The 24,720-nt window shown below is 44.9% G+C and overlaps 1 long non-coding RNA gene across 2 annotated transcripts; it reads left to right on the plus strand.

Annotated features, from left to right (window-relative positions):
- The first annotated feature begins 2,669 nt into the window (after positions 1 to 2,669).
- LOC108588734 (uncharacterized) lies at positions 2,670 to 23,570 on the plus strand. 2 transcript variants are annotated; one of them, XR_008477005.2, is made up of 2 exons: positions 2,670 to 3,016; positions 20,683 to 23,570. It is a non-coding gene; the product is annotated as an uncharacterized LOC108588734 (long non-coding RNA). The 2 variants fall into 2 exon arrangements; XR_013527813.1 differs by lacking the exon at positions 2,670 to 3,016 and adding an exon at positions 3,044 to 3,256.
- The last annotated feature ends 1,150 nt before the right edge of the window (positions 23,571 to 24,720 follow it).

The following is a 24,720-nucleotide window of genomic DNA, read 5'->3' on the forward strand; positions in this document are numbered from 1 at the left end:
TTTTGGTTAAAAAAAAAAGAACACAGACTACTTTGGAAGGCTGAGGCGGGTGGATCACGAGGTCAAGAAATCGAAACCATCCTGGTCAACGTGGTGAAACCCCGTCTTTATCAAAAATATAAAAATTAGCTGGTCATGGTGGCTCGCACCTGTAGTCCCAGCTACTCTGGAGGCTGATGCAGGAGAATCGCTTGGACCCAGGAGGAGGAGGTTTCAGTGAGCTGAGATGATGCCATTGCACTCCAGCCTGGGCAACACAGCGAGACTCTGTCTCAAAAAAAAAAAAAAAAAAAGAACATAGACTTAAGGATGCTCAGCTCAGCTGCTTATGACCTTGGACATATTACCTAACTTCTCCACCTCAGTTTCTTCATCTGTAAAGTGGAATCAGTAACAGGATCTACGTCATAGAATAGAATTTTTGAGAAGATTAATTGAGTTTATATAAAATACTTTTATGTTGCCCAGTCTGGTCTTGAACAACCTGAACTTGCAGGAGAATAGTTGTTTATAGGCACATCATTTAAATTCTCTTTTGCCACATCTATTACGGTCCTGGGTTGTTTTTAAATAACCACAGAAAATAGGTCATTTGGAAGAGTAATCTACTTAAATCTTGCTTGGAAGAGTAATCTACTTCAAGTAAATCAAAATAAATACTTTTTTTTTTTTTTTTTGAGACAGAGTTTTGCTGGGATTACAGGCTCAAAATAAATACTTTTCGGCCGGGCGTGGTGGCTCACGCCTGTAATCCTAACACTTTGGAGGCCGAGGCGGGTGGATCATGAGGTTAGGAGATCGAGACCATCCTGAACAACATGGTAAAAACCCATCTCTACTAAAAAAAATACAAAAATTAGTGGAGGGTGGTAGCATATGCCTATAATCCCAGCTACTCGGGAGGTTGAGGCAGGAGAATCACTTGAACCAGGGAGTCAGAGGTTGCAGTGAGCCAAGATCGCGCCATTGTACTCCAGTCTAGTGACAGAGAGACACTTCACTCAAAATACATAAATAAATAAATAAATACTTTTTTATTTATGTGGGAGACAAAACAGGAGAAAATGATTTGACTTATTTGAATAGATATTGTCTTACCTAATGGTAAAATTCTCTCCAACGGTTTTCCTATTGCATTGCAAATATGAGTGGCTATACGAGCGTTTGATTTGTTATTAGGTGCTAAATGAGGAGGGAGAGTGTCAGAAGCCTCAGGTGGAGGTCAGAACACTTGGTCTCCAATCTTACCTCTACCTTGGCCACACCACCAGCTCTCAAAGCCTCAACCTCTTTGTCCAAGGTCAAGCATGAGTAAGTTGTCTAAAGGCCCTATCCACAGTGAATTCTGTCTAGGAGTGACTTTTGGCCAATTTATTTTATTTTTATTGTTTGAAGTGGAGTCTCACTGTCACCCAGGCTAGACTGTGATGATGTGATCTTGGCTCACTGCAGCCTGGACATCCTGGACTCAAAGGATCCTCCCACCCAACCTCCCAAATAGCTGGGACTGCTGGTGTGTGCCGTCATACCCAGATAATTCTGTGTTTTTTCATAGAGACAGGGTCCCTATGTTGCCGAGGCTGGTCTTGAACTCCTGGGTGCAAACAATCCTCCCTCCACAGCCTCACAAAGTCCTGGGACTATAGGCGTGGGCTACAGCACTTGGCCAACTTTTGGTCAGTGTATTGATCTTTTCAAAGAACCAGCTTTCGGTTTCATGGATTTTTTTCTCTTTGTTGTTTTTCTAGTCTCTATTTTATTAATTTCTGCTGTAATCTCTGTCATTTTCTTCTTTCTTTTTGCTTTAGAAAGAACTAGATTTAGTTTGTTGTTTTTCTGTTTCTTAAGGTGAAATGTTAGGTTACTGATCTGAAATTTCTGTCCTTTCTTAATGTCAACATTCAGAGCTATAAATTTCCTTGTAGTCCCTGCCCTAGATATTTCCCATAAGTTCTCATATGTTACATCTTCATTTGCATTTATGTTAGACTATTTCTGAATTCCCTTTTGATTTCTTTTTAACCCGTTGGTTATTTAGGAGTGTGTTGTTAAATTACCACATATTTGTGAGTTTTCCAACTTTTTTTTATGCTATTGATTTTATTCCACTGTGTTTAGAGAACATACTTGGTAGTATTTCTTTCTTTTCTTTCTTTTTTTTTTTTGAGACAGAATTTTGCTCTTGTTACCCAGGCTGGAGTGCAATGGCACGATCTCCACTCACCGCAACCTCCACCTCCCAGGCTCAAGCAATTTTCCTGCCTCAGCCTTCTGAGTAGCTGGGATTACAGGCATGCGCCCCACACCCAGCTAATTTTATATTTTTTACTAGAGACAGGGTTTCTCCATGTTGGTCAGTTTGGTCTCCAACTCCTGACCTCAGGTGATCTGCCCACCTCGGCCTCCCAAAGTGCTGGGATTACAGGCGTGAGCCACCGTGCCCGGCCACACTTGGTAGTATTTCTATCTTTTAAAATGTATTGAGGTTTGTTTTGTCACCTAGCCCATGGTTTATCCTGGAGAATGTTCCATTTGCACTTGAGAAGAATGTGCATTCTGTTGCTGGGTGGAGTGCTCCATAGATGTCTGCTAGAGCTAGTTGTTTTACAGGCCATTCAGGTCTTTTATTTCCTTGTTGATCAGTGCAGGTGGTCTATCCACCATTGAAAGCAGTATACTGAAGGATGTACTTGACCGCTGAAAAATACCATGACTATGTGAAGCATACAGTACAACTTCTAAGGAATATTTATATCTATGAAGCACAACTGTAATCACAGTATCGTGAAAAGCAGATAGTGATATTTATTGTCCTTTCTTTTTTCCCTAGGAGGAATGCGTCTCAGAAGAATTCTCATTTTATTTCATTTATTTTGTTATTTATTTTTTGAGACAGAGTCTCACTCCGTCATCCAGGCTGGAGTGCAGTGACATGATCTCAGCTCACTGCAACCTCTGCCTCCCTGGTTCAACTGATTCTCCCACCTCAGCCTCCTGAGTAGCTAGGATTTCAGAGGTGAGCCATCATGCTTGGCTTTTTTTTTTTTTTTTTTTTTTGTATTTTTTTAGTAGAGCCTGCTGGTCAGGCTGGTCTCAACTCCTGATCTCAAGTGATCCTCCTGTCTTGGCTTCCCAAAGTGCTGGGATTACAGGTGTGAGCCACTGCACTCAGCCAGTAGTATTCCCTTTTTAAAAATGGACAAGTAGAAGCCTGGAGCAACTAACTGAGGTGACCAGGACAAAAATGAAGGAGTGGGTAAGCAGGGACAGTGGGCATCTTTGAGGGCTCTTCAGAAGAACTGCCTTCCTTGTGGGCAGGTTACAAGCTGATAGACATGCGCCAACATACCGTGTGTGTCAATGAAGAGAGAAAGGCAGTGTGTGTGTGTGTGCAAGAGCATGGGGCAATTGCGACGCTAAATTTCTGTTTATCCTGGAGCCACAGTCCGGTTTAATCATTCCTGGAATTTTCGTGCATGAACAGGGTGTAGTTGTGGACTCATTATTTACATAACATTTTTCTTTCCTCTCCCTCTCACCTGAGGGAGAAAGGGGCTTTCTCTGGAGCCAGGAGAGACACCTCCTCCCCTTATCATTGGTGCTGAAAGCCCAGAGGCATGCCTGCTGTGTCCTCTGGACTGTGTGAGGGGCATGACTTGCAGTGTCAGAGCAACCATTCATATGACAGATGCGCAAGGCTTCTCTCCTCTCTTGTTTCCTGCCTTCCCTCATTCTCACCTGACTGTCCACATAGTAGACACTCAATCAATATTTATTGATTTGGTTTTGTAATGAGGCCAGGCCAAGTTATATCCTGGTTAATAAACTACTGACTTCAGTGAGAGGTGGGGCTGACAGAGACCCAGGTAGAATCCTCTGTTTCTCAGGCATTTTCTGGAGTCTCCCTCTGAGAATGACAGATGAAGACCAAGAGAGAGGGAAGCAGCCCAGGGTCACAGCAAGAGTTGGACACCTGGACTCTGGTCGTGCCACCAAGATGCCCCACCTCTTGGGGGAGTCCTGGCCTCTGTGTTCATGACTGTAATGTATGGAGGCTTAATCTAAAGACTGGCAGGGTTTACTTCTGCCTGAATATGTTCTCATTCTGTGAAATGTGCCGTTCCTTTGCTCACGTGCTTTCATACTCATACCCTGATTCAACAAATATGTATTGAGTACCTACACAGTGCCAGGCACCAAGGAGACCTGGAGTGGGAGGTGGGGATGGGGATGCACAGATAAATAATGGGCAGCTCCAACTCTTGAATCCATCTTGCTAGGTGCAAGGCAAGAATGCAAGACAGACACTTACATGAATAACACTACTGGGTGGGATCAGACTGACAGCTCCTGGGGTAACTCCCCACACAGGCCTGTACAAAGGGTGCTTCCTTCAGAAATCTGGGAAACTGAGGCAATGCCAAGGGGAAGCTAGAAGACAGCAGGGTTCTTGAATGGGTAGGAAGGCTCAGTGGGATGCCCCTGAGCACTTAACTACATTTAAAGAGATCCCAGATCACCTCTCACCCACCCAACGGAGACATCAGGAATGTATGCACATGATGACTGTGTGTCTAGATATTTTGGGTTGAGTAAAAAATTCACATGGATGTGTTTATGCTATAGGTTGGGTCTGTCAAACAGGCTACCAGTGTTCTCTGAGGTTGGTTGCTTTTAAGATCTGTTGTTCCTCAAAGATCAACAGAACTCAAGCAGGCCTTAGAAGGAGGCCCACAGGTCTTCCAGGACTATGCCCCAGGTAGCCACAGCCTGACCTGCAGTTGAGCACAAGTCATCACCTTGGCTCAGCTCAGCCTCATTCCTCGCAATCACAGAGCCCACAAGCAAATCCAGCCCATGCCAATGCCCAGCAGGGCTTGCAAACAAAACCAAAACTAAAAAACAGAAAATTAAAGGAAATCCCAAGTCACACAGTCTCTCATGCAGCCTAAACAACCCTGCTGCCATACACAAGATTGGGCCACACATCTGCTCTTGGTTACTAGATGATGGGACTCTAGTACTATATTCATTTCACCTTTCTTCCCAGTGGTCCGGAAGAGAGGAGGAAATCCCACCTAGATCTGTGCATACCACCAAAAAGAGATGCAACGTGGATTCCATTCAAATCCTAACACGGCAGTGAAAATAACAACATAGTTAAATTGCTTGCTCACTGTACACCAGGCACTGTGTTGAGCACTGTATATGCATTATCTTATTCCATTCTTCAGTCATACAGGGTAGATCTATCATTGTCCTTGTTTTTATTGATGAGTAAACTGAGGCCTGGAGAAAACAAACAGTACAATAATGAAAAGCCAGAGTGTGTAACTCCTACAGGCATATTCTCTCTCTCTCTGTCTCTTTTGGAGATAACAGGGTTTCTCTCTCTCTCTCTCTCTCTCTCTCTCTCTCTCTCTCTCTCTCTCTCTCTCTCTTTTGGAGATAACAGGGTTTTGCCAAATTGGGCAGCTGGTCTTGAACTTCTGACCTCAGTGATCCACCCACCTTAGCCTCCCAAAGTGCTGGGATTACAGGAATGAGCCAACCTGCTTGGTCAAGGCATAGTCTTTTTTTTGAGACAGAGTTTCGCTCTTGTTGCCTAGGCTGGAGTGCAATGGCAGGAGCTTGGCTCACTGCAACCTCAGCCCCACCTTGCCACCCCAGGTTCAAGTAATTCTCCTGCCTCAGCCTCCCAAGTAGCTGAGATTGCAGGCATACGCCACCACGCCCAGCTAATTTTGTATTTTTAGTCGAGATGGGATTTCTCCATGTTGGTCAGGCTGGTCTTGAATTTCTGACCTCAGGTGATCCTCCCACCTTAGCCTCCCAAAGCACTGGGATTACAGGCGTGAGCCACCGTGTGCGGCCCGGTCAAGGCATATTCTTAACCATTACCCAGTGTTGGACCTCTCATGGCTTTATCTTACCATAAATGAAAACTAAGCAACAGAACACACAATGAAACCTCTTTCTCTTCTTTAGAATTGAGTTTCAATCTGAGTTTTTGAAGCATTTCTGTTGGATATGTGTTTTTAATATTGTAAGCCACTGCAATTCGTTGATGAACATCGGCACATCATAAAGCTCACTTTCTTACAAAGCAACAGAACACACACAGAGATCATGGAAATCGGCTCCAACCTCTGTCTGGTTATAACTGCCTTGGGGTGGGGGCTGGGGGAGCTGTCTTTGTGGTTGCCAGACAGAAGGTTGTTTGAACTTGGCTGGTTCTGAGAGCAGACAGAGTGAACTTGAGGAGAAAGATAAACATGCAACAACTGTTCAAAGCTTTAGGCATCGTGATTGCTAATTGAGAAAGGCTCTAAATGATAGCTGCTGGGTTGTGGGGATTTCATTCCTGGGGGATTAGTGAAGCAGGGTGACTTGGGGACTGTGTTCCTTCAGGCTCCCCCTGACAAACATTATAAGCGATTGCAGCATTCTAGACAACCGGGAGCAGATACACTTCAGAGTGACCCAGAGCATCAGAAGCACCTTAACTCTGAAGCTTTTCAGGTGGACTCTTCATGTGCACACATGTAGGTGCTCTCAGACACATACCCACACACATACACGGGCGCTGTCTTACACACTCCCACCCAGATATACCCATGTGCAAAAACACCAGCTCATGTGACACACATTTACACATCCACGTGCAAACATTCTCTTTCTCTCACATACACACACTCCTACTCTCTCTTGCCTGCACAAGCATACTCCTGGCAAGTCTCTGGCCATTATACCTGCCCAGGTGGCCATTATACCTGGCCAGGTCTCTTTCTGGGCCAGTCCCAGCCAGTGCATCCTCAAGCCTGGCTCATTAGGCTGCCAGGCTTCACCTTTCCCTCAGAGCCTGGTCACACCATCCTGCACTTCAAATGATGACTGTGAGACACCCGAAGCCACTCTAAGTATGACTCTTCTGACTGTGTGGTCACCAGGGTGAAAGGCCACCAGGGTGAAAGGCAGGCCCCCTAGCTGACCTCTCATTGGGGCTACTGGAGTCTTTCACCTCTCTGGCTTCTTCCTCTTCTGGAGAGAGCTTGATGAGGTGGACAAGGCTTTGGGAAAGATAAGGCTTGGGGCAAGCTGCAGTCCTGGGACCTTGGGTAAGCTGCTGAAATTTCTGAGTCTTGATTGTCTCTGCTGTAGAATGGAGCTAGTATGTTATGGAGTTGGAGAGAGTATCAAATCCTATGCCTGAAAGGAACTTGCTATGGCAACGAAGGTTATTATCAGTGATTCCTCTGGCTGGTAAGTTATAAAATGTGTCTCTGATTCACTCTCAACTCATATTGGCAAACTTTCCTGCCAGATGAGTCAGTTTTGTGTCAATGTTGCTCCAAAATATATATTTTTAAAGAGGTGCCAATATACTATACCAATTACCCTCACAAGAAAAGCACCTTTACACTATGTCTGATCAATGAGTGCATGAAGAGGAAACTCTCAAAAGCACCTTTATATTTTTTATGTGTAAGAAGTTCGGGAGCGAGTTTACACTATGAGTGATGCTGGGGGTTATCTCCATCAGCGGTTTTAAAGTCACAGAAGCGATACCCCTCTCAATCTCCTCACTTCTTCCTGCAAGTATTTAATGGTGCTTAAAAAAATACATTTTTTTTTTTTTTTTTTGAGACAGAGTCTCTGCCCAGGCTGGAGTGCAATGGCACAATCTTGGTTCACTGCAAACTCTGCCTCCTGGTTTCAAACAATTCTCACCTCAGCCTCCCAAGTAGCTGAGATTACAGGTGCCTGCCACCATGCCCAGCTAATTTATATTTTTTTAGTAGAGATGGGGTTTCACCATGTTGGACAGGCTAGTCTTGAACTCCTGACCTCATGATCCGCCCACCTCGGCCTCCCAAAGTGCTGACATTACAGGCATGAGCCACCATGCCTGGCTGAAAAATACAAATTTTAATAAGAAAAAAAAGGAAGTTCATAGTTCCCCAGAAGAGGAAAACAGCAGTGAGAGGGAATATGCAGAGACCAAAGATAAAATATCTCTTTTCACAATTTTACTGAATATGGTACCATTAAACATTCTCCCAATAATAAGGATGATTGTAAATTTCATTTTCTGAGCATCTACTATGTCCTAAGCACTATTTGGCATCTAACATACTTTGTCTTTCTTCTTCCTTATAGCACTAATCACAAATGTCATGACATCATTAGTGTTGTCACAATCTATTTCATGTCTATCTCCAGGAGGGTGTGGGCCTGGTCTCTGCCATTTGCTGTTATGTAGTCTGTGTCAAGTGTAGCATCCAGCATGTGGCATTGCTTAGTAAGTGCTCATTGAATGAATGAATGAGCTACAATCCTTGCAGCAGAGTAGCAAGTTAGGCATTATCATCTCCATTTTGCAGATAAAGAAATGGATGCTCAGAGTGAGATGGCTTCCCTAGGAGATACTGCTTTGTGGTGCTGGGAACTAAATCCCGGTTTGTTGATTCCAAACCATTTGCTCTCCTGGCTACTAAAGTGACTATTCTAGTAAGGACCTCCACTGGATTGCCCTGTTTTGGTTGTGTAAACACTGATGGGTACTTGCTTGACAAATAGTCTTCTGGGCTTAGCTTCTTTAGCTAGTCCTTAGTCTCCCTGATAGGTTGTTTCCTTTCCTTTTAACTTCTCACTCATTTACTTTCTTGTATCTTACTTTGTATTGTTTCTGCTTAGTCTGTCCCTTTCTTTTTACTCCGAGCAGAGGGCCCATCCTAAACAATCCCATCAAGTCCTCTGGGGTCCTTCTTAGCTCTAGTGCTTTCCTTTGTACCAGAAACCTGAGCCAAAAGTCTCAGGGTAGGTATCTCCAAGGCTGTACCATGAAATTACAACAGTCACCCCGACTGCCCTGGCTAGAGCCAACAATAACTTTCTTGTTGCCAAATCCCACGGACACTCCAGCGTTCTCGCCCTACTTGATCTCTTCTCTGCATTTGCTACTATTGACTGCTCCCCCTGGAAGCCACATCTGTTTCCTACTCTTACCCCATATCTTTTACAACTTCCGTCTTCTTCCCAAATGGTAGCGGCACTGGGGTTCTCTTTTCATCCTGTGTAGTTTCCCTTGGATGCCTCATCTACTCTCCCTTGGCTTTGATATCATCTTCATCCAGAGCTTCTCAATGTTAGTGGGCATGAGGATGACTGGGTAATAATCCTGACTACTGACTTGTCAGGTCAGGCAAGGGAGCTGCATTAGGATGATCAGATGTAGGCTGCTCTCAGTTCTCAGACCACAGGATGAAGTACATTGAAAAAAAAAAAGCTAGTATTTCCCAATACCATGGCCTTCCAAACTCCAGGCCCTGAATAGCCACTTTCCTGCTACGTAGTTGAGCTGCTGTCTCCTTGGCCATAGCAATCACAGCTGTGCCACTCAAATCCCCTTCAGGAAGGGACTTTTTGCCCCCAGCTACAGGAAGTGCTGTCATCATCCAGGATTGCCTCAGCTGTAAACAACCTCCTTGTCCAAGGTCATGTCACTTCTTGGGGAAGCTCGTATTCAATCATTGATCAATGTAGGAATATAGAAGCTCCGCCATCTTGGCTTAACCTGGAACAGCTCTGAAAGGCACTCCTAGCTCCAGAGCTCCCTGAGGGTGAGTTGATGTGCTGGTTATATAAAGCTGTGTAACAAACCACCTCCACATGTAACAGTGGCATTTACTCTGCTCATGATTCTGCATTCTGGACAGGGGTTGGGGTGAGGGAAGAAAACGAAGAGATAGTCTGTCTCTGCTCAATTTGGTGTCTGCTGGGCTGGCTTGCAGGTTGGGGTTGGATGCATCTAAAACTCAACTACTCAGAGGCCTGGCACCTGGACTGGGCACACTCAGACTGTGGGGGTTGGAGCCACTGGGCTCCTTGGTCACCTGTGTGTGTGTGTGTGTGTGTTTGTGGTGTGTGTGTGTGTGTGTGTGTGTGGTCTCTCCATGTGCTCTCTCTAGCCTGGAGATGTCAGGACAGCCAGGTTTCTTACTTGTGGACTTAGGGCACCTGAGAGAGAGCTGAGTGGAAGTCACGATTGCCTTTCTGTGATCTGATCTCAGAAGTCGTGCAGCATCACACTGGTCATGCAATCGCAAAGCTGCACCCAGTTTCAGCGGTATGGAACGTGGACCCTGCCCTCCATGAAGGAGTGCCAGCATCACACTGTAAGAACACACGCTGCTGTGGCTGTCTTCGAAGAGTACACTCTGCCACAGCCAAGTCTGTCATTAGGCCTGCTCTGCAGCTCTATGTCTCCCTCTCCACACTCCTGTGTCCTTCCCCCACTTTCTGTGTCGCCTTCAAGAGCACACTTTAAGAAACACCCTACTCTCTAAACTCTGTCTCAGAGCCTGCTCCCCAGGAGCTCAGCCCATGAGACCAGCCCCTCAAAAGCAACATGTCCAAGACAATGTCACCATCTTCCCCACCTCCTCCTCCCATCCAGGTCTTCTTCTCTTCTCTGTGCCTTTTTTCAACACATGCCCAACTGCCTCTGTCTAGTGCCGGCTCTCTCCCCGAGCCCAAGATCCAGGCACTCTCTAGTCCTGTTTCTCCCAAATATCTATCACATGTGTCTACCTCCTCCCTCCCCAATCCTTCACTCTCATCCAAGCCACCATCCTCTCCCACCCAGATCTGCACAATAGTCCCATAACTAACCCCCTGCATCCACTCTCAGCTCCCTGCAACCCAGCTCCATCTGTTTCCAGAATGATCTTTCAAGCCTCATCTATGATTATTTATTTATTTATTTACCCATTTAGAGACAGAGTCTCACTCTGTCACCACGACTGGAGTGCAGTGGCACGGTCTTGGCTCACTGAAACTTCAGCCTCTTGAGTTCAAGCAATTCTCCTGCCTTGGCCTCCTGAATAGCTGGGATTACAGGCACCCGCCACTACACCCAGCTAGTTTTTTGTATTTTTAGTAGAGACGTGGTTTCACTATGTTGTCCAGGTTGGTCTTGAACTCCTGACCTCATGATTTGCCCGCCTCTGCTTCCCAAAGTGCTAGTATTACAGGAGAGAGCCACCGAGCCCAGCCTGATTATTTCATTTCTTATTACCCATGAGTTAAAGTCCATGCTTCTTAACGTGGACCGCTAGACCCTGTGTCAGCAGGCCCTGTGTTCCTTTGAAGCCCCGTTTTGTATGCAGCTGCTTTGCTGTGTTAGGATCATAGTAACCTCTCCCTGTCTTGTCAGGGAGGCTTCCTCTGGGTATAAAGCACTGTTCTTCTCCCCCAGCTCCAGTACTTATTTGTCAGGTTTTGGTTCAAATTTCAATTCCTTCAGCAAGCCCTCCCTGCCCCCAACAGACTGTGTGAGGGGCCCTAACATGAGCTCCTGTAGTACCCCTCTCTCCCCAGCGCAGTCACACTTCCTAAGAGTCATATGTGTGACTCTTCCCCAGAAGCTGGAAGTTCCATCAGGCGGGGACTACATCATCTTGTTTAGCAGTACAGTCAAGACACTTAGTTCAATGTATGACACACAGTGGACACTCAAACCAGCTGCTAAGTACAATGGGCAGGCTGTGCACTGAGTGACTCCAGGGGGCTCCATTTGCGTAGACTACACCGTGGACGCACCCCGTAGAATTATGCAATGCCCAGCTTAAACACACAGTGGCCCAGTGAAAAGTTTTGGGTATGTGATCCAATGAATATTTTAAGTGCTCTCTGTTAATACGAAATTAATGTTTGGCTAAAGGAAAATAATCTGATTTCAGTAGTCTCTTTTCAAATGCCAAAGAATGAAACATTTGTAACTAGGAAAAAAAATGCAGAAACCTAATCAATGGTTCTCAGTCCTAGGTGCACATTAGAATCACCTGAAGGCTCTGAAACACGCTGACGCCGGGGCACAATAGAATCTCTGAGGGTGGGGCCTACCAGTGGTATTTTTAAAATATCTCCACATGTCTCTAATGTGCTGCCATGGCTGGGAACTTCTGGCCTAAAGAGCATCCAAGCACATCCAAAGTGCTTAAGAAACCCACCTGGTAACCATTAACTGCCCTCTCAAACATTTTGTCCAGGAGCCACAGGGCTGAGCACCCAAGATGAAAATCTTTTTGAGTTACGTGCATTTCTTCTCTGCTTTTTGGACCTTAGGTGCAGAGGATTGAGTTTGTCCCACTCATCAGTTCACAGCACAGTGGCTTCATTGGCACATGCAAAACTCTTCTCCGGGTTTTTTTTTTTTTTTTTTTTGAGATGGAGTCTCACTCTGTCACACAGGCTGGAGTGCAGTGGAGCGATCTCAGCTCACTGCTATCTCCGCCTCCCAGGTTCAAGTGATTCCCCTGCCTTAGCCTCCCATGTAGCTGGGACTACAGGCATGCACCACCACGCTCTGCTAACTTTTTTGTATTTAGTAGAGACAGGGTTTCACCATGTTGGCTGCAATGATCCCAATCTCCTGACCTCGTGATTCACACGTCTTGGCCTCCTAAAGTGCTGGGATTACAGGTGTGAGCCACCGCGCCCGGCCTTTTCTCTTCTCTGGTTTTATTCATTGCCTCTTTTATTCCTGTTTCCCCTTCCCAGGCAACCAACAATTCTCATGTATTTGATGAACTACGGTACATGCATGTGTTTATATGCATTCTCACACAAATATGTTTTGCTGCTTTTTTGGATTTTTTTGTTTGTTTTTGAGACCAAGTTTCGCTGTTGTTTCCCAGACTGGAGTGCAGTGGCACGATCTTGGCTCACCACAACCTCTGCCTCCTGGGTTCAAGCAATTCTCCTGCCTCAGCCTCCTGAGTAGCTGGGACTACAGGCGCGCGCCACCGTGCCCAGCTAATTTTTGTATTTTTAGTAGAGACGGGGTTTCACCTTGTTGACCAGGATGGTCTCGATCTCTTGACCTTGTGATCCACCCTCCTCGGCCTCCCAAAGCGCTGGGATTATAGGCGTGAGCTACCGTGCCCGGCCTGCTTTTTTGTTTTTTGAGACAGAGTCTTGCTCTGTCGTCCAGGCTGGAGGGCAGTAGTGCAGTCTCGGTTCACTGCAACCTCTGCCTCCCAGACTCAAGGGATCCTCCTGCTTCACTTCCTGAGTAGCTGGGATTATAGGTGCCTGCCACCACACCTGACTAATTTTTGTTGTTTTTTGTAGAGATAGAGTTTTACCATGTTGACCAGCCTGATCTTGAACTCCTGGCCTCAAGCGATCCACCTGCCTTGGCCTCCCAAAGTGCTGAGATTACAGGCCTGAGCCACTGTGCCCAGGCTGTTTTGCTGCTTTTTGTGCCTGCAGTTTTACTTTATGTAGACATTTTGTCCTCATGACTCATTCTGATTGTTAATTTTTCATTCCATCCATGTTGCTGTGGGTACAAGTCAGTTGCTCCTTCCTGCTGCAAAGTATTCCAGTCTGTGCTTTCCCACATTTTCCACGCATGACCCCGGTGATATCCACCCACATTGCTTCCAGCTCCCCAGTATTACAGCTCTGCAATAATCATCCTTGCTTATGACCCCTTATGGACCAGTATGAAAATTTACATGTGATAAAACTGTCTCTCTGATCTATGAGAGTTATATATTTTAGGTCTCTTTATTTATGTGTTTTTGTATAATAGATACACTTACTCCAACACGTGCAAAAAAGTCCAAGTGTTTTGTATATGTTTGACTAGGGTCCAAACAATATGTGTGAATGGCAATAAGAAAACAATCAAACACACTCCTAATGCTACAAAAAGAGCTGGGAATCTTGGAACTTAGTTTCATTGATCCTGATACCCTTTCAGGCTGAATTTTAACAGAAGGGTAGTCACTAACAGGGACCACTGGGTCGCCTCAAGTGAAATCTCAGTGAAATGTAGCCATGTCTTGGCTTGTTTTAAATTCCATTAGGTAAAAGACTACTAACTCCTATGGCTCTTAACAGATCTTCTTCCAGACTAAATACGGCCAAAGATGAAATCTGGTTGTATGCATTAAACATAACCTCTGCTAACAAAGCTAGGCAGAATTAGACATTCCAATTTAGGAAAGAATGACATTTTGCCAAAACTCTGCTTGTTACAATCAGCATGATAAGCTGAATGGAATGCTGAGAAGACCTTAACATTTCATTGGCAAACATCCTGAGTAGTAATTCATTGAAAATCCTTTATACAATAGCTATGTTATATAACGCGCTGATATTTATGAGGTTTCCAAACCAGGTTTCCGTGTTTTAAAGTAATTGTTACTTTAGCAGAAACAGTTAGGTTAACACAGACTTGTGATAGTTTTTTTATTTGACCAAAAGCCTCCACAGTTACTGAGCATTTACTCTTTGGCTAGTACAGTGGTTCATATTGCAGGCTGCTTATGATATTGTCACTTAAGGAAAGACGAGTACCTTCTCTGTGCCTCACTTCTTCATCTACAAAACAGGGATGGTAGTAGGGACCCTGTTTTATTGGTGGTGTAAGAGTTAAATGGAATAACCACCTAAGGCACTTTGCAGATAGTAAGCCCTAAAGTGTAACAAGCTCTGGAGATACTCATCAAGTGCCTTGTGATGGTTACTTACTTGGGCTTTCTGGCCAGAACTGGACATTACCACCCCAGTAATTTCCTTAGATTTGCTTACTTTGTAGCTTCTTCTCTGGCTAGTCCCTTAGCATAGGATCTCCCCAGGCATCTAAGCCACACCACCCACCTTCCCTCACCCACGCTTTGGAATGTTCATCTTTTAATGTGCATTTATTTTGTCTACTCAATTAGATTTTTTTTTTTTTTTTTTTTTTGAGATGGAGTTTTGTTCTTGCTGCCCAGGCCGGAGTGCCATGATGTGGTCTCAGCTCACTGCAACCTCCACCTCCTAGGTTCAAGAGAGTCTCCTGCCTCAACCTCCCAAGTAGCTGGGATTACAGGCGCTCACCACCACACCTGGTTATTTTTTGTATTTTCAGTAGAGACGGAGTTTCACCATGTTGGCCAGGCTGGTCTCTAACTCCTGACCTCAGGTGATCCACCTCAGCCTCCCAAAGTGCCGGGATTACAGTTGTGAGCCACCGTGCCGGGCCCTAACTAGATTTAAATTGGAGGGAAATAACGATGTCTTATTTCCTTTATATCTCACAGAGCCCTTGGCAAGTTCTAGAACACAAAATAGACTGGGAAAAAATGTTTCCTTTGGTATTAATTTACAAAGTTTCTTTGAAATTTTGCTAGCATAGGAACTGTGCTTTCTGAATTTATTCTGTATGTTTACATATATTAATGGAATCTGAACAGCATAACTTTTCATTCACTCTTCTTAAGAGGAGTTGAGCTGCTGGTTTTTTCTTGGCCAATTTTAGCCAATTTTCTCCTATGATGTACCTGTGGTTTCTTTCACTCCACAGCTCCCACCAGGGGCAGTGGAGATGTGCTTTGAACACAGGTGAATCTTCAATTACTTTTTCCACGGAAGGACTTTCAGCTGAAGTAACTAAGCAGCACAAAGCCTCTGTGTTGTGTTGTGTTGTGTTGTGTTGTGTTGTGTTGTGTTGTGTGTGCGTGTATACAGTGTGTGTCCATTCCCTCATAAGATTTTCTGATGGCTGGCATCTAAATTAAAAGCAAAAATGTGCATCTGCATCCGCACTTCTTTCTTAATCATTATAAGAGTATTTTTCAGAGCGCAGCATCAAACAGGTCTTTGAGTACTTAAAGAACTAAACAAGGCTAATACAGTGTGGTCCGAACAGCAATCGCTCAAGGATCCCCTACCTCTTGGGAAGGTGGTCAGACGCTTGCTTGAATTTGAATTTCAGGGAAGCCACTTTCAAAAAGTCACTTCCATTTTACACAGTTTTGTCAGGCTTGCTGTGTTCCCATGCCATCAAAGTTATTATACATAATTACGAAACATTATTACCTTTTACAGGTAGGAAGTTGGATGCATTTCAGTTGCTTCACTCAGCCACTGTTGATTCATGTAGGCTTCTGACATTCAAGTTTAAACACATTGCTTCCATAAACAGGAGCAATGATTTCCATGTGGGATCCTTTGCATTCTTACATAATGCTCACTCTTAAAGACCAAACCGATTTCTGAAGATCGTCATTTGTTCTTTCCATAAGCAAAGTTTCTCCTTCTGACATGCTTTTTTCTTTAGCTGACCCAATGGGTGCTACCCATGACTCAGTAGGTTTAAGTTCTATATTTCTATATTCAAATAATTTTTATAAACACCATCATTACCTTTCCCTTTTTAATTTCAATACTAATTTTTATTTCATTATTTTTTACCTACCTTCCTTTGTGTAGAAAAGACTTATGATGGCTAGTTTAAGGAAGATGTTCCTTTTTCATATCATTCATTCAATAAAGCTTGCTACCTTCTGTAAGTTTCTAACTTTATTTATTTCCCCAGGGCCTTGAATATCATCTTCAGCAGGAACCAAAGATCTGGGAGGCAATGGTTGTGGGGCAAAGATAAGGCAGGATAGGGAGGACCCAAAACAACACATGTGATTCCTGTTATGCTTAGAGTTTGTTTTGTTTTTTTCCTTTTGAAACAGTCTTGCTCTGTTGCCCAGACTGAAGTGCAGAAGTGTGATCTCGGCTCACTGCAACCTCTGCCTCCTAGGTCCAAGTGATTCTCATGCCTCAGCCTCCTGAGTAGCTGGGATTACAGGCATGTGCCACCACACCCTGCTAATTTTTGTATTTTTAATAGAGACAGGGTTTTACCATGTTGGTCAGGCTGGTCTCAAACTCCTGACCTCAAGTGATCCACCTACCTTGGCCTCACAAAGTGCTGGGATTACAGGCGTGAGCCACCACACCCAGCCATGCTTAGTGTTAATTTTCTGCTTCTATTTATACTTTTTTCTTTTTAATTTAAAAAAATGTTAGTACAGTTCAAATCAGTGTGTCTCGTTCATTTCAGTACCTTACTGCCAAAGTCCCAGAGGCAGAGACTCCTTCATTTTCTCTGCCTTGTCTTTGTGATAAGTGAGTTATCTGCTATATTAAACTTTAAACTTCACATTAGTCTTCTTTCCCTTGATTTTGACAGATCTGGCTTCCTTTTGCCCACCCGTGAGCAGAAAGTTCTTTATTTCCTTCGTTTTTTGAGGTACGGTGAGAGGTGTCCAAGAAGAGGGTGTGGATAGGCATGGCCAGTTTGAGAAACGGAGAGAATGGAAGACCTCTTCATACTCATTCCTCACCAAAGCCCTTGGACAAATGATATGTACTCTCATTCTCTTCTGGGGCAGGACAGGGTCATCTGATGTCCTCATGACCTTCTCTGCTCTAACTCAAACATTTAATCTGAATTTCTCTCAGGAATACGTGAGTGAGACACTAGACGGTATTTTGTTGCACTCGTTCTGTGCCCTTTCTAGGCTGGCTAAAGCACCCCAAATTCAAGCCCCCTCTGCTATGCCATTAACCATCACTGGGCCCAGGACAGTCCTTATTTGGCATCAAGTTTAGTTTCTGTCCTCTGAGGTCCCTGGGAAGGTGGGGTATTGCATTCTCTTGTTCCCTGACACACTGCCTGGGGTGCTTCTCTTGGTTACCTCCCCCAAGCTCTACCTCCTGCACTCAGGATGGCATTCTATCTAAGCTACTCCTTACGTTCCTGCATCTGGAGGACTGTGTCCCCTAGACCCTGTTCTCTCACGAAACCTAACTGCTAGCGTCTAAACCAAAAGCAAAAATACGAATAGAGTGGTCAGACAACTGCTTGGATCTGAATTTCAGGGGAGCCAGATCTTTTGATCTCTTTCATTGGTGACTCAGGCCCTCATTAATGAACTGTTTGACCTCCATTTAATTATGAAGAGAACTGAGTATTCTTGGGGCAGCATCCTGTAGAAGTTAAAAGCACAGGCTTCAGCAGCCCAGAGGCCCGGATTAAAATGTGGGCTCTGCCCTCTACTACCTGGATGACCTTGAGGGAGTTACTTCATGTCTTTAAACTTGTTTCTTCATTTGTCAAGTGGGCACCGCCATGCTGATATTCTAGGATGGTTATACCAATTAAATGAGAAAACGCATGTGGAAGAGCTATGATGGATCAGGTACTGTCTTACGCACGGTGTGCCACGGTGACCGGGTGGAAGCCATGCCTGGCATCCTGCTGCTTAGACACTGGGTTGAAGGGTACAGTGTCACATACCAGTTTTGGTAGAGTGTAGACATTCTGTAGAAAGTGATGTTGGCTCACACCTGTAATCCCAACATTTTAGGAGGCCAAGGCAGGCATCGCTTGAACCCAGGCGTTCAGGACTAGCCTTGGCAACATGTGAAACCTAGTCTCTCCTAAAAAAAAAAGTTAGCCAGGTGTGTTGGTGAGTGCCTGTAGTCCTAGCTACTTGGGAGGCTGAGGTGAAAGGATTGCCTCAGCCCAGGAGGTGGAGGTTGCAGTGAGCCGAGATCGTGCTGCTGTACTCCAGCCTAGGCTACAGAACAAGACCTTGTCTCAGAGAAAATGGATGAAGGAAGGAAAAGAAAGAAGAAAGAAAAAAAGAAAGAGAGAGAGAAAGGAAGGGAGGGAGGGAGGGAGGGACAGCAAGAGAAAGAGAGGGGGGAGGGAGAGAGAGAAAGGAAGGGAGGGAGAGAGAGAAAGAAAGAAAGAAGGAAGGAAAGAGAGAGAGAGGAAGGGATAGGGGAGGGAATGGGGGAGGACGGAGAGAAAGAGAGACAGAGGTTGGGGGGAGAGAGTGCTAAAGAGAGACCTGAAGGATGAGTAGGAGTTAGGTGAGGAAAGTCATCTGAGCAGAGGGAACAGCATTTCTAGTGTGTCCTAGATCAGGGATGGGGAGAGTCTAGAGGGGAGACTGGCAAGATAAACCTTAGCAGAGATCATCAAAGGCCACGTAAACCACTGCTAGAAAACCAGGTAGGAGGCCATTAGGAGGCATCTTAATTCAAATGCGGTATCTTGGTGCCATATATGCAGATCAAAGCAATGAGGATATGGAGCAGTCACATCCTCTTTGAGAGAGAGTTAGGAGGTAGAGTTGATGGGATTTGTGATTTATTAGGTGTGGTGAGTTCAGTCAGCATGGATTCAGCAAACATTTGTTGATTATATTAGGTTGGTGCAAAATGGCAAAAACCACAACTATTTTGCATCAACCTAATAGCATCGTGCCTTGCAGGATCTTAACTGATTTATTGCCTTACTAACCACTGGGTCAAATGTCCAGGATTTCTCACTTGACCTGCCATCCCCAACCATCCCTAGTGGCCAGGTTGTAGGCTGGGGGTGGCCTTGGGCCATTCCTGTTCTAGAAAAGCCAGGACATTGAAAATAACTGTCAACACTTGAGGATTTGGGAGTTGTCACTCAGTTAGTGGATTCTCTCTGTCTTTGGATTCTTCCCTGTCTCTGAAAGCCTGCTTTGTCATCAGCATGGTGGCCTAAAGAAAGGTTCAGAGAGGAACAGTTTCTGACACAGCCACTGCCACCAAGGCGGTTGGATTCACTGAGCCAATGGTAGAAAGGACCCCAAACCATAATTCGAAAGTATTCTCTCCTTCAGAGAGCATTTTTACTTTTTGTTTTTGTCTCTGTTTTTTTTTTTTTTTTCTTTTTTAGAAATAGGAGTGTCTCCCTGTTGCCCAGGCTGGAGTGCAATGGTGCGATCTCAGCTCACTGCAACCTCTGCTTCCTGGGTTCAAGAGATTCTCCTGTCTCAGCCTTTTAAGTAGCTAGGATTACAGGTGTGTACCACCATGCTGGCTAATTTTTGTATTTTCAGTAGGGATGGGGTTTCGCCATGTTGGCCAGACTGGTTTCAAACTCCTGATAGGTGATCCGCCTGCCTCGGCCTCCCAAAGTGCTGGGATTACAGGTGTGAGCTACGGAGCCTGGCCCCAGAGAACCTTTTCTAATCATACTTTGTGTTCTTTTATGCCAACGTCTGTTTAAAATCCCTGATTCCATGCCAACAAATGTCAGGTAGAGGCAGTGAGAAGTGTGAGCAATGGCAGGGAGAACAGCCTAGAATTTAAGGTGTTGCATGGACAGGGAACTGCTGTGTCCTCTAAGGAACAGAACTTCCCTTCACAGTGTTGGAGAATGACAAGTATTCCAAAAAATAAATTGTATTTATTTATTGTAATTTTAGTTTTTGAGACAAGGTCCTTGCTATGCCACCCAGGTTGGTCTCAAACTCCCAAGAGGACCTCCCACTTCAGCCTCCCAAGTAGCTGGGACTACAGGCATAAGCCACCATGCTCAGCCAACTTTGAGTTATTTTGAAGTTACTTTTTGATTGTCGAACATACCAATCTGAAACAGAGCCAGCTGGGTCAATATCTGAATAAGTTTTATATCAGCTAGAGCAAAAATAGCTGACATTTATTAAAGCCTTTTTACGTGCGAGACCCCATACCAGGCAGGGAATTTGATCTCATTTATTCTACACAATGATGCTATTAGGGAAATAGGACAATTATTCCCATTTTGCAGATAAGGAAGCTTAGATTCAGGGAGTTGACTTAACTTGCTCAGTGTTCCACAGCAAGTCCGTGGTGGAGAAAGCCAGCAGAAAAGCGTTGCAATGACGACCTTAGGGGTAGAATTGAAGTTAACAGCAAAACAGTTGAATATTTATGGAAAATTTTGTGTTCAGTAACAGGAAATAATGCTGATTAGGTGTGTTGTATAAATAGTAGTAACCACATTATGGCCTCTTGTGCTGGACCTCGTCACAGGGAGAAGTGTCTGTTTGTCCAGTTTGACGTCTGAGGACCCCTCCAGTACCTACAGCCCCTCCTTGGGAATCGCGGTGCCCGCAGGGCGGAGCAGCCCTCATGAATGAGCAGCGCCCAGAGCATAGCCAGCCAGGCCTCTGCTGGGACTTCACCTCCAGGAGTGCACGGGCTCTACTCGCTCTCCATAATGAGAGCAGTTGTTGAGAAGGGTGCTAAGCAAGGCTGCAGCCTGTAGCCTCCCACCCCAGTGCCCCGAGGAAGTTTCTCTCCCAGGAGCCAGCCCAGCCGGCTGGTTTGGCTCTGGTGGACAAGTCTGAGCTGGACAAACAGCGTAGGAAGCGCCAGATCCTGCTCTGCACAGAGTGATCCTGAGCTCTTTAACCTGTCCCGCCCAAAAGAAGAAAAATTCCCAGCAAACTGGCCTGATAGCCCCACACTGTCAGAAACCTGCTGGAGAAGCTTGGGTTCTTGGCCCGGATGTTTGAAATTCCGTAAGCGGAGGAGTCGTAGAAGCACCTTCCCGTGGCACTTCTCCGACAATGATTTTGCTAGCTTCCGATTTTCACCAGCTCCCACGGTCTGCTAAGTAAGGAGCCTGACCAGCGGAGAGACATCTGGCCACTCATCCCTCCTCTCTAGGCCTCCGTTTTCGAGCTTGTAAAATGAAGTGTTTCGATTCAGTGAGCCTGTGGTTTTGATTCTGAAGTTGTTATGGGTAGAATAAACATGGTACACAGCATTGCTAGAACAGTGGGAAAAAATTGCCTCTCAATTAAAAAGCATGAACTCGTGAGGTGAAATCCAGAAGGGAAACTGTAGTTCAGATGGCCTGTATTCTACCAACGTGTCCCTAGGAAGAAGCACACTTGAGGGAAGTCCCTTGACATATGCCCTCAGCTGATTGACGATCCCCGATAAAACCAGTGACATGGTAGGAGCATTTCTGGGACATGATCTCCCTACCTTGGGTGGCACAAATAGGAGAAAAGAACATTGGGTTGGGCGCAGTGGTTCATGCCTGTAATCCCAGCACTTTGGGAGGCCAAGGCGGTTGGATCATTTGAGACCAAGAGTTCCAGACCAGTTTGGCCATCATGGTGAAACCCCGTCTCTACCAAAAATACAAAAATTAGCCGGGCATGGTGGCTCACGCCTGTAAGCCCAGCTACTTGGCAGGCTGAGACAGGAGAATCGCTTGAAACCGGGAGATGGAGGTTGCACTGAGCTGAGATTGTGCCACTGCACTCCAGCCTGGGCGACAGAGACTCTGCCTCAAAAGAAGAAAAAGAACATTGAACTGTGCTGGGAGAAGCCTTTACACGGGGGTGGGGCAGCTCCTTCTCTCTCCTCAAGAGGGGAAACCAAGGCCCAGACAGCCCATGTGAATTTCCCACAGGCTTACTTACTGCAAGTTTTGGGCTGAGCTCACAGCACAGTTTCCATGCCCAGCCCAGACCCAGAAAGGGAAGGAAGAGAGTTTTCACCGTGAGTCACCTCTGTTCCCATCCACCTTAGGGGATTTGTTCTCTATGTGATCCGGTGGGCAGCTCACAGCTTCCGTGAGTGGATTTCGTTTTAGGGGCGCTTGCTCCCCTAACCGCTGCCTTCACGCCATCTTGAATTGCCACAGGGCGCTCATCCAGAAACCCCACATAGCGCAAGATCAGCCTTACCATCCAGGATGAGAGAGGAAAAAGAAGCCGTTAAAAAGTCATTTTTCCGATTTAAATCAGCCCCGGCTGAAATAATCAAGGGAACTCGGAACTATGGAAAGGTCAAAGGTTTGCAGGTTTAGGATTTCGTGGGAACATGCGCATGTTTGGACCAGACCCAAGTGCCGGGGTGACCTGTTTGACAGGTAACAATTAGAGAGTAGGAGCTTGCCCGGCTGGAATGTGGCTGCAGAGGCCGGCAGGAGGATCTGGTTTACCTGCTCTGCAGGTGGGGCCTGCTGAGTCCGACAGGCATGTGCACGCACAGCATTCCAAAGAATCGGTTTTCTTTTAAAGACGCACCGATGACTTCAGGGCACAAAAAGGTTGGGTTGAGCCCTGCTGGAAGCCGTTAGCTATTTGCAAGGTAAAGAAGCAAAATAAATAGTTCCCTGAAGACAGCTCAAGGAAGAAACTGCAAAGGCATTCAGAATGGTTTTTTTTTAAATGTCTAAAATGAATGTGTGCTTTTTGTCTCAAGACTTGAGAAACCCCAGACTAGTACAAAATGCCAAAGATAATAGAACTGAAAAGTCATCCCTCTCCTCCTCGGACTATTTTTTTCTTTTCCTTTTTAAAGAGGCCATAATGTTGTTAAGAGCAGAATACAGGCTTCTCGAAGGGTGATGCCTTGCTTAAGACTGTCCAGAAATATTGGCTATTTCTCTCAGCGTTGTTGCAGAAGACACTGAAAAAGGCAAAATACTTGGGGGGGGGTTCCTCAATAAATTGTAGATGTTGTGTACATTTTGAAAGTTAAAAGTACTAATTTGGTAAAACATATTTTTAAAAAATGATTGTAAATAAGCAGTTTTTTTAGTGTATAAAATAATAGATTAGGATAATATTATATATGTATATATAATGTGTGTGTGTGTGTGTGTGTGTGTGTGTGTACATATATATACACATAGACACAGACCCACCTCCGTTAACATGGCTTCCTTTTGAATTCAAAGGGCTTTTTGCTGGTATCAGCTGAATTATCTTATATCATATTCATGGTTGGTGAGAAGACAAAAGTCAAACTCAGAGAGACTGAGACTTGAAAATTATAATGTAATAGGAAACTTTGCTAAAACATTGTCAAAACTCCGAAATTTTCCAAGTGATTAATCTTTTCTTTTTTAGTTTACCAAGTTTGTTTTCTAAAAAATAAAATTCCCTTTTCTTTCACATTGTTTCTTTTCATAGCAGAAATTGTCAGCTCCAAATAAATGGTAGGTACTTTCCACTCTTCTGTGTGCTCTCAAAGCTCTGAAGCCCTAAGATGCAGTTCGGGGTGCACAGCACTGAAGTCCTGGCAGTGAGGTGGGAGAGGCAAGGGAGAATTAGCAGCTGGGGATTCCACCGAAAGCACCTCTCCAGTCCAAAGAGTTAATTACAGCAAAGAACAAGAGGATCTTAATATTTGACTTTCAAAAAGCCAACAAGGAAACAAAAAACTTAGCAGTCTCATTGTTGATTACTGCTGGTGGTAAAACAGGCACTGCTGTGGCAACTTAAGTCTTGATTTGTGTAATATCAAGGTTATTATTCTACAGACTACTTATCAGAATTTATTTAAAAATCAGTAATAATTGAGCTGGGCACAGTGGCAAGTACTTTTAGTCTCAGCTACTTGGGATGCTGAGGCGGGAGGATGGCTTGAGCCCAGAAGGTTGAGGCTGCAGAGTGCACTCTGGTCTGGACAACAGTGCAAGACCCTGTCTTTCTCAAAAAAAAAAAAAAAAAAAATCAGTGATAATAATAATAATAATGAAAGGTCAGAACAAGAACAACTTGAGGTTACAGACTTCTTACTATGTGCCATGCTGAACTGTTTGCACTTTCTCTTTCAATCTCACAACAATTCTGAGGCAGATGTTCTCATGACCCCATTTTACAAACCAGGAAACTGAGGCACAGAGAAGTTCCAGGACTTGCCTCCAGTCCTACTGTTATAAATGGCTGAGCTAGGATATGAACCCAGGCAGTTCACTCCATCATCCACAGTTATGGAACTCCTGCTCTGATTCAGGCAAAATGCCAGGGGTTTACGACACCATGATGGACGAGATATAGTTGGTCCTTCACAGACAGATTAGATTTTATGAAGTCTAATTACTGTCTTTGATTCCAAGATCTGTTCTTTGTTTTTTTTTTTGAGACGGAGTTTCACTCTTGTTCCCCGGGCTGGAGTGTGATGGCGCGATCTCAGCTCACTGCAACCTCCGCCTCTTGGGTTTAAGCAATTCTCCTGCCTCAGCCTCCTGAGTGGCTGGGATTACAGGCACCCACCACCATGCCCAGCTAATTTTTGTATTTTTAGTAGAGACGGAGTTTC

Source organism: Callithrix jacchus, chromosome 16, assembly GCF_049354715.1.
Source record: "Callithrix jacchus isolate 240 chromosome 16, calJac240_pri, whole genome shotgun sequence".
NCBI lineage: Eukaryota > Metazoa > Chordata > Mammalia > Primates > Cebidae > Callithrix > Callithrix jacchus.